Raw genomic sequence first — 14389 nt, forward strand, 5'->3', positions numbered from 1 at the left:
CGGTTACAAAACTCTTCAAGGCTCACCCTGAGCTAGGCAGATCGGACATAAATTACAGTCAGTCCGCCATTGATCTCGCTATAGGCACTCCCCTCCTGACCACGGCAGACACGACCCTGCTCGCTCAAACAATCTCCAATTCCAAGGCTGACTCTATTCAACATGCCCAAACAAACTTCACTGTTAGTCCCAATTACACCGACCTCCCTCAAACCATAGTGCACTCGCCTTCATTAGACCCAAGACCCGCCGCAACACCCCCTCCTAATCTCAAGGCTGGAAGCATCAATGACCCGACTCTGTTCATTCAAACAATCTCCACTTCTAGTCCCAATGACACCGACCACCGTCATAGCCTAGTGCACTCTCCCTCCTCAGACCGTAGACATACAACATTCCCTCCTAATATCAATGCTGAAAGCACAAATAACTCACTTACGGAAACACTGATCTGAATGGAGCAGAAACTCGACTTTCTAGCTGTCGACAACTTGCATCTATGACAAGACCTTTCCAGCCAGGTCAAGCCACCCTGCTCACACACTCCAGGTAGTTACAAACCACCTACCCACATAGAACCTCCCACGGCCCTAAAAGGTACCACTTGGTCATACACTACCTTGGGTGGTCAGGCTGCAGACTTTCCAAGCTCTCTGTCCCATTTCAGCACTGGAAGCCGATGATATCAATTATTCTTACATCACAATAAACCAGAATACGGTTCCCTCCACAATCCCAGTAGTAGTCGGCACAAAGAGAATCCGTAGAACTATCCACTCGCCCAGAAAACATGCTCAATACACTACTATTCATATAGTACACTCCAGCAATGATAATCTCTGGCCTCTATCATGCATGCTCCTCAACTGTAGATCAGCAGTGCAACACGTTACAGATATCGCTAAGGTTACACTCGGTGAAGAAATAGATATCGCTTTCCTAACTGAATCCTGGCTCAAAGACCACTCTACACCCATTCTAGACCTGCTTACCCCTCCAGGATACAACATCATCAGACATGACAGACCGATAAGAACGGGTGGCAGACTAGCTATCATTAACAAAGAAAGAATACAGCTTTCCATATTACAAACCGCAGAATAGTTGACTTTTGAATACCTTGGTGTTGAACTTACAGTCAAAAGCACTGCTCCCATCAAACTTCACACCATCTACCACCCTCCTGGCGAACATGCCCTCTTCACCAAAGAGCTAACTGACCCAGTTACATGATTCTCCCTAATGGACACGAAAGACGTGTTCCTGGGCGACATCAATATCCACTGGAACAACCCAAAAGACAGCACAGTCCAGAACCTCTTCAACCTTCTTGAAATAAACGACCTAAAACAACTCTGCAATGAACCATCACACATTAAAGGAGCCATTCTGGGTGCGATTATTACCCAGAATGAACTGGTCTCTCTTAGATTGTTTCTCCCATTGACTGGTCTGACCACCACCTCATATTGTTTAATATTGATTCACACGTCAGATACCAACCAGCACGATCTGACAAACCTAAACACTGGACCAGGAACATCAAACAAGTGCTAAACACTGAACTGGAATTCAGGATTCATGCCAGCTACAGCTTCATCCTCCCACTCACACAGCTGAAGACCTCACAGCACATTTTATTATATCAATGACGGAGGTGTTAGATCAAGTGGCGCCACTCAAACTAAAACAATTGAGATCTATCAATTCAACATTTTTAGTTCAACTCTGATCTTAATAACAAAAGTTGACAATTCAGACATGCGGAAAGGACATGAAGACAAATCCCCTCAACAATGCACCTAGCTCTACTTAGAACCGCACAGTTGTCATATAAAAATACATTTTTAGAGAAAAGACTCTTTATTTCACAACCAACTAAACCATGAAAAGAAAAGACCCAGGGAGCTCTTCAACATTGTTAAAAGATAAACCCCCTGCACATCCCTACACAAAATTATAGCCACCAATGAAAGCTGCAAAGAAATTGCCTGTGTCTTCACAGATAAAGTCACAAAAATTGATCAAGCCTTCATCCAAGTCCCAAATCCACCTACTCTCCTAACCTGCCCCACTATGCTCACTTATGACCAAATAGAACTAAATTATACTAAGGATAACCATGACTGCACCTAACTGAAAAACCATGCCAATTGCTCAGATTTCAAATTCATGTCTGAAAAAGAAGTCTTCAGTATAATTGCGAGCTTAAAGCCTACTTCCCACACTACGGATCCCCTCCCATTCACAATAGAACAAAATCTCAACTACATAATTGTCCCTTTCTGGACACAAATCATTAACTCTTCTCTCGTCTCAGGTTGTGTACCAGACTCCCTCCAACTTAGACAAATCACACCCACACTCAAAAAACCAGGGGCAGACCCTAACGATCTCAACAACCTCAGACCTATCTCCTGTTACTAGTCAAAACTTTGGAGAAGTACGTTCTCCAACAACTTAATAAACATTTAGGTGATTTCAACCTCCTTGATACCTTTCAATCAGGATTCAGAAAAGGCTGTAGCACTGAAGCCGCCATGCTCAATACTTCAGATGATATCCACAGAGCCTTAGACGAAGGTGAAGCATGTCTTCTCATCCTTATTGACCTATCAGCGGCTTTTGACAGAGTAAATCACGAAGCTTCACTTGAGACTCTTAAGAGGCGCTCTAGTATTAATGGCATAGTAAAATAGATTGCATCTTACCTTCAACACCGATCGCAACAAATTGAAATCATCTCCTTTTTCGCTAAGACCACACGAGTCTCTCTTGGTGTACCCCAAGGCTCTAGTCTCTCCCCTTCCCTCTTCAATCTCTTCATGGAACCCCTTACAATCATTCTGAAGCAAGCAGGAGTCAAATATCACCTATATACAGAGGACACACAACTCTGATAGAAAATCAAATCACCCAGTGACATCCTACACCTCAATGCCACACTAACCAAGATATAAACTTGGTTGAATTCGAACCACTTAAAGTTGAACCCAATCAAAACTGAATTAATACTGTTCTCCCGTAAAAGTAACCACCTACCAATCCAAGATTGTCTCAAGAACCTGGATGCCCTAAATTGCTCCTTCGTCCTATCTGACTCAGTACAATCCTTAGGCATCACCCTGGACAAGAACTTGTCAATGAGGGATCACATCAAAAACTCTGCCAAAGGAGCACTTTACTCATTAAAACACCTCAAGAAAATTAATCCTTTCATCCCCCATGATGATCTCAAGATAGTAGTACAATCCTTAGTCCTCTCTAAACTGGAATATGGGAATGCCAACTTCGCAGAGATGACGAAAACTCACCTAGCCCCCCTAAGGTCAGTCCTAAACATGGCAGTCTGGCTCATAGCAGGTGTTAAACAGTTTGAACACATCACACCAGCCCTCAAGTCTCTCAACTGGCTTACCATTGAAGGTAGATGTATTTATAAGTCTGCCTGCATCCCAAAAAGCCCTTTACACACATTCCCCCTACTACCTAAGCAGCAAACTTTTGAAAGCAGGAAGTTCCAGAATTCTGAGAAGCTCCAACTCACTTCTTGTCATTCCTCTGAAACTGAAAAGAAAAACCACCCAGTCTCGATTTTTTTCTGGAAATGTACCCAGGATGTGGAACGCACTCCCTAGAGACCTCAGATGCAGCGCCTCCTTCTCCTGCTTTAAAAGGAACCTGAACCTCCTTGTTATGCTTATTATTTTATGCATCCTTATGTCATGCAACACTAAGAAATTTTTCTTTTTTGTATGTAAAGCGCTCTAATACCCACGGGTCTAGCTAGCGCTATATAAAACTTATAAATAAATAAATAAAGTTTGAAAATGGGGCAAGTAAATACATTTAATCCCTCACTAATACTAAAAATATTGGAATTTTATACTGACTATGTTTGGAATTATGCATAAGACTTCTTAAAATCACCATCTCTGCACCCTTGGAGCTTCCACCCTGGATTCATCAAACCCTCCCTGCCCCCACTTCACTGTTCTCCGAACGTCTCCCATCTCCAATGATGCACAGCTCTGGAGCTAAATGCAGGTGGGGAGGAAAGGCTGAGGGCAGGTAAAACAGGACTGCTGGGTTGGAAAAGAAACCCAGCAACTTTCATGCCCTTGTTAAAAGCCTCCTCATCTGCTGGCCACAAGTGAGTGATGTCACTGTGCAGGGGACGCAGGTGAGCAGGCGAGACACACATTTTCTGGCCATGCTCTATAGATGCTTTTTTTTACTGTGAATGTGGCCTCTAGAAACGAGGAACAGGCTAAATAATGTCTGGTGACTGTGGCTGCTGTTGTTTTCCACACGGGGGCCTCATGGAAAGGTCTAGCAGACCGCAAGTGGCCCTCAGACGGTATTTTGAGTACCTAGGGGCCAGATTGATGTGCCACATGATAACTCAGAGGATTCCTCTCTCTTTATTATATTTTTTTCATTCATCTCCATCACAGATCCTGTGTAGTCACTGGTCCAAGTTCCATTAAATTATTGATGCTACCCAGTAAGTAGACTTATGAAATGTATGGGCAGCGTCCTGCACAAGTTACATGGGTGTTTTACCTCAGTAACACGCCTAACAGTCCGGCACACTGTTACATGCTGGTAGAAGGTGTTTTATGGAAGAGGGTTCCCCGGAGAGGGTTCCTCACTGTCAAGTGAAATGGAGGAACAGATGGATGTCTGATAGAATATCAATGACAAAAATAGCACATGGACAGAATATTGTGTACAAAAATATCCAGGACCAAAGTATCGAGAAGATAAGTGCAAATAGTTAAGTATAGATTTACTATTTTTACCTCCACATCTTCGTACCTTGACGCTATATACATAGATGTGGAGTTAAATATAGAGAAAGCGTTGCTCTCCCATAGTAACTTACCTTCACAATATTGTAGTACTCCATATGCTTGACATGATATTTTGTCCACACAATATTTTTTCCTGTATGTCCAAACACCGGGGGAACTGATGCCACTGGCTGTGCACTCACATGGGTCCTGTGGAAGGAGCCGTGGTATCATTGGGTCCTCTTTGCCCTGTGAGGGCCTAGAGGTGATGGGGCGGATGCTTACCACCTGTTGCGCCAATGTCTTTCATGGAGGATCTGTTAAACACTTCAATGCCACTTGTTTGGAAAGATTTATTATCAAGATGTATGGACACAAATACAGCGACCCTGTTACCCGATGTCCAATCAAGTACAGGAACTTTGAATTCAGGTGTTTACATCTCTTACTGACCCATAATTTTTCCAATGTGCTCCATAAGCAGAGGCCTGTGCCCTTTTATGCATGATTGTTCATCGATACAGTGCTCTATGGGGTAAATTGTGACCTGGGCAAAACAAAAATGTTCTTTGTTTCAGAATTTTAAATTATAAGCTGGAGATGTATCTTTTCACTCACCAGCTCGAAGCAGAATAAAAGAATACGCTCATCAAGAGAAAAAACATGAAATAAAATATTTAACATAATCTTTCTATCAGTTTACTCCCTAATCTTCATGGTAAAATAAATATACAGCCATGCTAGTCCTTCAGCAGGGCCGCTTCAGGTCAGTGCCCAGTGCGGCGCACTGGGCACCTACCTGGGGGGATGCTGACCTCAGGGGGGGCACTGTGTTTAGCAATAACTTACGATTTAAAAGCACCTGCTGCCGAGGTCCTTGTGCCTCCAGCTTTCAAGCAGCAATGAAAATGTCAAGATAACTCTTGTGATTAATGTTCCTGCTAGAGAAAGAGCGATCAGCGTTTTGTCTAGGGGCCCTTTTGAATCCATAAAGTAGCTGGGTAGGTTAATATGCCTGCTGCAAAGAAGGCATACCATGCAGATCACAGATCTGTCTTTTGTGTGGGTTGCTGAGTGGATTACTGCTTTTGTTATAGAGATCCTTTTTCTTACCACAGGTCATAAGATAAAACCCTGATATAGACCAGTGACTCTTGTCAAAGAGCTGCATGCAAATTGCATAAAATAGTCGGACGTTATGTTTTTTCCCCAGTCTTTCAGTATATATTCCTAAAGTTGCTAAAAGGGTTAGTTTGGGTAGATATATATTCTTATTAGTGAAGCCAGCCTTTACCAGCGCTTTGCAACAAATGCATGTGAGGGGAGCTATGGAGAGATGGGGGGCACTCTTGCCTGGTGGTAGTGAGGAAATCCACTCCAACATAACTGAGGCACAATAACTGCAGCCCCTTGTAAAATCTTTTCGGACCAGGGAGTACATTCGCTCGGCCGATAATGAAGATGGGCGTTGCAAGTTTCTACATTCATTTCACGTGGCTCATAACACGTGACCCTCCTGTCAGTCAGCTTTTATGGGACACAGCAAGACGGGTAGGTACAAAAGATGAGGCTGTCCCTCCTAGTCGGGCTTTCAGCACGTGACCCGTAAATGTTGATGTCACATCTGCACCTCAGTGGGCATGGTAATTACCTCTAATTGCGGCCTTCAACCTTTGCAGCAGCTGTAAAAGGACAAGTCAATGCCTCCTGCCTGCTGTAAAAGAAATGTTATGAATAGAGAAATTGGCCTCTTCATTAATGGATAGAAAATTACACGCTTTCTGAACAGTCGGTGATATAGTAAAAATCTGTGTGCGAGGTGTATCGAGCTCCACAAACCTCTGAATAAAGCAAGTGTCATGTGCCTCTCAGAGGGACGGCTTCACAGCATTTCAAATGAGCACTGAATGTCGTGTATTGAATATCATTTCAGTATTACAGAGTTAAATGCTGGGGGGGTGCTGTGCCGGCTTGGAATGCTGCCTGGGACATTAGTGGCCCATGCATTACCAAGGGTTTCTGAGTTCGTATGGCTAATGGGCAGCGTCAGACACCCAGAGACCGAAGGGCATCCGTCAGTGCCCGCACATCACCGGAAGCAGCGCGGCTCCATCTGCGGCATCTAATGATGATTACAAACCTGCTTTAAATACACATCAAATCCCGATTTCATTCAAGTGGGGACGCTCATTAAGAACAAGCACACCCACTTTAAATTCCACCCAGGAGACATGATATGTGATCTCCGTGTCATAAAAAGGTGCACGTTCCACCGAAACAGAAGGTGGGAAGTAATGCTTCAGTTTCTTAACTACATTAACACAGCCTGTGCAACAGTTAAGCATCTTTTATTATCCTTCTTTTCATTAAGGATGCGGCTAACATATTGTCCGGGTTAAATATTCTACACAACCTGCGCAGGCGTCAAAGGAGAAAAAAGTGCATTTTATGCAAATTTTTAAAAGTTGCCAAAACCACATTACGTGTGCTGATTGCGAAAACCTGTCTTGATCGCCCCGGGCCATAAAATCTGCTCCACGCATGCCTGCAGGTGCAGCTATCACAAATCATGGCTCTGAACCCACTCCGCTGCATCTGTCTTACCCCTCATACCCCCATGGCACATTTGGACTAAAGCAGGCCTGACACGGGGGCAGGCACAATGCAAACACAATGCAACCGCAATGCAAACACAATGCAAACAAAATGCAACCGCAATGCAAACACAATCCAAACACAATGCAAGCCCAATGCAAACACAAACCAAACACAATGCAACCGCAACGCAAAGACAATGCAAACAAAATGCAACCGCAATGCAAACACAATCCAAACACAATGCAAGCCCAATGCAAACACAAACCAAACACAATGCAACCGCAACGCAAAGACAATGCAAACACAATCCAAACACAATGCAACCGCAATGCAAACACAATGCAAACACAATGCAACCGCAATGCAAACACAATGCAAACACAATGCAACCGCAATGCAAACACAATCCAAACACAATGCAACCCCAATGCAAACACAAACCAAACACAATGCAACCGCAATGCAAACACAATCCAAACACAATGCAACCTTAATGCAAACACAAACCAAACACAATGCAACCGCAACGCAAAGACAATGCAAACACAATCCAAAAACAATGCAACCGCAATGCAAACACAATCCAAACACAATGCAACCGCAACGCAAAGACAATGCAAACACAATCCAAACACAATGCAACCGCAATGCAAACACAATCCAAACACAATGCAACCTCAATGCAAACACAAACCAAACACAATGCAACCGCAACGCAAAGACAATGCAAACACAATCCAAAAACAATGCAACCGCAATGCAAACACAATCCAAACACAATGCAACCGCAATGCAAAGACAATGCAAACACAATCCAAACACAATGCAACCGCAACGCAAACACAATTTATTTATTTATTTTATTTATTTGAAAGGATTTATGTAGCACTGGCTAGACCCGGAGGTATCAGAGCGCTTTCCGTGTGCAGAAGCAATCAAGAAAAGCAATTGTTAAGGGTAATCGATAATTACAGTTTTTATTCACCTTCCCTCAGAGTAACAGAGGGCCATCCGAGGCCCTGAACACAGCAGCTGAAATGTAGAGGAAATAGTGAGGAATTACAAGTGCCCATGGGGTAATGGGAGGAACGATTGAAGTCACAGACACCTGAAGATATATGTAAAAATAGGCCAGGGCTGTCAACACCCCTCACATAGCAAACAGGATGAGGAAGGCGACCATCAAACAGAAGAGACCCATGGCTTCGGAGAGAGCAAAGCCCAGGATTGCATACGAAAAGAGCTGTTGTTTTAGGGATGGGTTTCTGGCATAGCCAATGATCAGACTCCCAAACACTGTACCAATGCCGGCACCGGATCCAGCCACTCCTACGGTGGCAGCACCAGCGCCGATAAACTTGGCTGCAGAGTCGATATCTCTGGAAACAGCACTGGTCTGAAACCCTCGGTGAGCGACTTGGGTCAATACATTCTGGACTGGCAGCACGGAGAGAGTCTGCTCTATGCTGGCTTCAGGTCGGCTCAGCACGGATGCCGAGAGTGGTCGACAAAGCAGCCTGGAGCCATTTTTCACCAAGGAGGGGGTGGACACAAACTTGGCGCAGGCGTACATGTTGAGGGTCAGCAAGGGATGGATACACAAGCAGCTGCTCAGGGACACAGAGGGAAAGAGAAGGGGTAATTGCGCCTGTTAAGGGTAATCACAACAAGCAAGTACATCTCTCATAAGTTAAGGGGGGCAAAATTCTGGGTGGTTTGCAGGTTATATACATCTAAATATTAAAATGGGGGCGTGACAACTCAGGGCAGAGAAGAGAGTATCAATGGGGAAGAACAAATTGAAGAGGTAGGGGGTAAGTATAGGAGAAGGGGGATGGTGAGCAAAAGAGGGTAAGGTCAGGGTAAACAGGATGATATGTAAAAAGGGAGAGCCAGGAAAAACAGAAAGATGACCGATGCAGCGGAGATAGAAAGCAAGGTCAAAGGAGTGATTATAGACCCCAATATTTATTGAGAAGGTAATGTTTTAGGCCTTTTTTAAAGCTGAGGTAGGAGGGGTTGCAGCGCAGGTCCCTTGGGGGGGCATTCCAGATGTTCGGGGCATTTTGAAGTACTGGGTATTTTAGTCCCAGCGGTGCAGGGGCACACACCCTATGACTTCGGGGTTTCACCCTGTTCCGGACCTACAGAAACACAGAGTCTTCTGGGTGAAGTCAAAGAATCGTTTATTGGCTGCAGACCAATGACAGGTATCCTAGAAGTACAACAGCGTGTATGTTCTCAGGAGACTGCTGAAAATCATAGGAACGGACTACATCTTAAATAGGCCTTTTTCGGCCTCAGGCATACATTCCCGAGTTTTATGAAACGGCAATATAACAGTGTACATTACAAAGAAAAGGCAGAGTCATGATGACCATCCCACATTCCAGTTCGGCCAACTCACAATGATTTACACAATAAGGTTGCGATCCCACGTTAGATGTAAGTAGACCCCCCAATAAACATGAGCATCTCCTGTTTTGGGAAACAAGTCATAAAGCAGGAACAAGCAGGTGTGGAAGAGATTAGCCGGGGGTTTGTGTAGGATGAGAAGGGTTTTATGATGGGTCGAGCCCTGATGCTAATCACAGGTGGACGGAGGAAGGGGAGCTCGTGAGACCAGTTCGACCCGGGGCAGCGGAGCCAGCTGCCCAGGTCACCAAGAAGTCACGGGAAAGCACATGTACTGAGAGGCCCGTATTTGCTCCATTATAGCCTGTGTGAGGGCAATGACAAGATGGCCACTGCTTCCAAAATGGAACCCGCGTAGTGCAGCAAGATAACGTGTACGCAGTGCATTCAGGGCTAGAATGACGAGTAAAGCACTCGTACATGCCGCATTTACCAGTTGCGGTTCGCTAATACCAAGATATGCAGGGGTAGGGCCTGGTCCCCTACGCGGTTCCGAAGAGTAAAGTACGACAGACCCTCCTTTTGCCCTTACATAGGCAATCACTATACTCATCTTAATCCGAGTCCAGGTCAATGTCCGCAAAGTCATGGAGATGTTGCTGTAGCATCATCCTATTACTTAGCTCGTCCCTCGATACAGGTTTCCTTACACATAAGGTAGCACAGAGGCCACATATCGCAGGAGCACACTGTATGCACAGACAGAACAGGAAAAGAATGGCTAAAATCATTCCAATGACCATCAGGACTTTCCAACCCCAGGCAGATATCAGTTCCCAGAACCATCCCATCAATGACCAATCTCCCTTATCCACGTGTATGGATTCAGATATTTTGTGGAGTTTGGAGATGGCTTGATACACCGTTGGAGCATTGTCTGGTATGAAAATGCAGCAACTGGATTGGATGACCTTGCATACCCCACCGCGGTCTGCAAGAATAACGTCTAGAACCATGCGGTTCTGTAAAGTCATAAGGCGATCCGCTTGGAGCTCAGCTGTCAGATTACTAAGGGCACCAGCCGTTACATTGATAGTGGATTCAACCACACGCGTCAGCTGTCTCAGGTTCCTACTATTGACCATAGGTCCCCAAAACGGCAGGAAACCCAAGAAGAAGTCTCCTGCTTCCTGACCGGCAGTGTCCTCCTTACTAATCACACCTCTCACAGCTCTCGTCTTGTGATAATCAGAGGCAGCAGTAAAGGTAGGCGGTAGCAGATTCGCAATATAACATGTGCCCGAGAAATCAGGGGGCAACCATGTATATGCTCGGTCATTACAGATGAAATAGGTACCCTTGGCAGCTAGAAAGGCTGGGGAAAACTGTGACGGGAAAGTGTACGTTTCGGTACAGTCACTTCTACCCAGTTGAGCCCTAGGGTTCTGACCATTACCCTGTAAGCAGAACCGACCCATGTGGGGTACGACCCAGATTGGAGATGAGATTTGTCGCTGTCTTTCACCCAGACTAATACCATACCCCGTCGCGTTCCATCCTACATAAGGTCTCAACTCTTCTTTGGGAATGGACGAGTATGCGTCAATATCCCTACTCATATCGGCAACTCCTTTCATCAAAGCCTTATTAATGGTGATAGGTCTGATGGAACGCGGTTGGCGAGGGGAGTACGTCTCCAGAGCATAGAGAAACATGGTCTGGAATGCCCATGATGATCCATTTGAACTATACGGCAACACCAGGTAGGGTATACCCTTGTTAATGGTATGTGGCATTAACCCACAGACCCAGCAATTGGTCGTGTTCACTACTAGCTGGTGCTGGTGCAAGAGCTGGATAAACGAGTTATTTACGAACTCCGATCGTCTGGTCTGTTCGTGCTCAGGCAGGGGGTGAAAAGAGTGAGAGGAGGCAGTAGAAAGAGGGGTAGGCTGTTGAGTGGGTGCAATAGGCTTTTGAGCGGAGAAGGACACAAGTCCTACAATAAACATCATAATACTACACAGTATAAAAAGGCACAAAAAGACAAAACATTTACTTTTTACAATTCCACACATCCTGGTTTTAGAGCTCATTTCCTCGATCGGTCTCTCCATCTTAAAAAACTCCATCCTCTACTCGGGCCGCTCGCGGCGGGTGAGTTTCTTCTGCTGAGGAGTACGCCTGTCAGTCCAGGGAAACGCCCTAGACCAATCAGAACCGTCGACCTAGCGTCTTCGGCCTGTACCCCAAAGTCTTGACACCGCGACCCTGCGGCAGAACCCGGATGGTGGTTCGAAAAACAAAAAAAAATCAAGAAAGTCTTTCAGATGGGAGAGTAAAAAATGTCAAAAAGGAAATAGTGAGGAAATCTTTATTTGTCCATGGGCCTAGGTCTCAAATTATAACGTAGACGGCCAGGTGCCGTTTGGTCTCGAAACAAAAGTTCAGGCTCAGTGGTGTCCAATCGATTCGATGGTGGCACAGCTTCCTGCAGAATATTGTCACTCTCTTGGTCTGAAGCTGTGTCTCTTAGGCGTGCATCACTGAATGGTGTGAAACGGAGTACAGTGTCTGTCTCAGAGTCGGTGATACCCTCTTTGACCCACCGGTCATATGGCAAAGGCAAGGGGACTACCTTGCAGTGGGTACCATGAACCCAGTGCTTCTTCCCTTTCACTCGCACCGCTGACCTTGTCGATAGCAGAACAAGATGAGGGCCAAGCCAGCGGGGCTCGTCGTTGCTCTTGCGCTGGAAGTTCCGGACGAGCACCCACGTACCAGGGTTGATAGGGTGTCCAGGAGTTTCGGAAGCTTGGGGAAGAGTATCATGTACCTGTTGGTGCAAAACACGTAGTTTAACAGTCAAATCATACAGGTAATCGAGCAGCACTGGATGCTCTATCTCACTGAATTTCGTGGGCCTTGGCACACCCCATACATTAGCCGGGCGGCCAAAGACCACCTCATAGGGACTAAGTCCCACTCGTGAGTGTATTGTCATTCTGGTGGACAGGAGTGCTAGAGGCAGGGCATCAGGCCATTTAAGACCAGTGCTCGCCTGAATTTTAGCCAACTTGAGCTTTAAGGCTCCATTGTAGCGCTCTACCAATCCAGCTGATTGGGGGTGATTTGCAGCGTGGAACTTCTGCTGGATGCCTAAACCTTCACATACATTCTTCATCACTTTACCCACGAACTCACTCCCATTATCACACCATACCACTCTCGGCATTCCAAACCTGGGGAAGAACTCTTTCACAAGGACTTTGGCTGTGGACAGGGCAGTGTTATCTTTTAGAGGATAAGCCTCTAACCATTTTGAGAAAGCACAAACAACCACTAGTACATATTTCAGGTTGTTGCATCTTTCCATGTGAATAAAGTCCAGCTGCAAAACTTCGAATGGACATGATGGGGGTGCAAAGTGACCGGCCGGAGTTGGGGTTCCCCTACCAGGGTTGTACTTCAAACATACCATACAATTTTTGACCACATTCTCTGCACACTTAGGAATCCCAGCATTCTGCCATACTGGAGCCAACAACTTGCATATACCTTTCGTACTGATGTGTGCCATTCCATGCGCCATAGTAACTACTGGAAGCACATACGCGTCAGGCAACAACCATCGCCTATGTTCTGTCAGATCAGTCCAGCAACCATTCTCATCCAACTTACCCATACTCTCTCTCCACTTGCTTAACTCTTCCTCTGTGGCTTCAGCTTGAAGCGACTTCACACTCTCTATTGTGTTCTCACACATTCCCACATCATTAACCCATCTTGCGGGGCCTGCAACATACATTCTAGTCTTCACATTCTGTGCGGTTTCTCTCGCGGTCTCATCAGCAAACGCATTCCCACGACCAACATCGTCTGTGACTTTCCTGTGCGCACTGCATTTCATGATCGCAACTTGCAACGGTAGGGTCAGTGACTCAAGGAGATCATTCACCAACTTGCCATTCTGAATTTTAGCTCCATGTGACGTCAGGAACCCACGCTCTTTCCACAGTCGTCCAAAATTATGAGCCACGCCAAAGGCGTACTGGCTATCTGTGTATATATTCACCCTCATTCCTTCAGATAACACACATGCTCTCGTGAGGGCGATTAATTCTGCTGATTGGGCCGAATTATGTGGAACTCGTGCAGTTTCCACGACCGTATGTAAAGTCGTGATAGCATATGCAGCAGTCGTGTCACCATTAGGGAGCTTAAAGCATGAACCATCCACCCATAAAGTACCATCACACTCAGTCAGGGGAGTATCTTTCAGATCTACTCTCCCTTTCGTTTCTTCTTCCGTTCTGAACAGACAGTCATGTTGCTCAATCTCATCTGAGTCTGCTGGAATCGGCAACAACGTAGCTGGATTCAGTGTATTGCATCGTTTTATGTGTATGTGATTCGCTAACAGTGTAAGTTCGTAACCCGATAGGCGTGCACTAGTCAAGTGTTGTGTCTTGGTTCTATTCAATAATGTGTCTACAGCGTGTGGAACCATAACAATCAATGTATTGTCCATTACCAGACCAGCAGATTGTCGGATAGACATCGCTGCAGCAGCTGTCGCTCTCAGACAGCTTGGCAATGCCCTCGCTACAGGGTCCAAGGTGGAAGAGAAATACGCGCAT

The 14389-nt window shown here is 45.5% G+C and overlaps 1 protein-coding gene and 1 pseudogene across 2 annotated transcripts in view; both read right to left on the reverse strand.

Annotated features, from left to right (window-relative positions):
* THSD7A (thrombospondin type 1 domain containing 7A) overlaps positions 1 to 14389 on the reverse strand; it is a 982498-nt gene that overhangs the window by 559610 nt on the left and 408499 nt on the right. The gene's annotated exons all lie outside the window — the stretch shown is intronic.
* Positions 8358 to 9039, reverse strand: LOC146789183 (ATP synthase F(0) complex subunit C2, mitochondrial pseudogene; annotated as a pseudogene). Its single transcript, XR_014970033.1, has one exon. The product of XR_014970033.1 is annotated as an ATP synthase F(0) complex subunit C2, mitochondrial pseudogene (transcript).

Source organism: Triturus cristatus, chromosome 10 (assembly GCF_964204655.1).
Source record: "Triturus cristatus chromosome 10, aTriCri1.1, whole genome shotgun sequence".
Taxonomy (NCBI): Eukaryota; Metazoa; Chordata; class Amphibia; order Caudata; family Salamandridae; genus Triturus; species Triturus cristatus.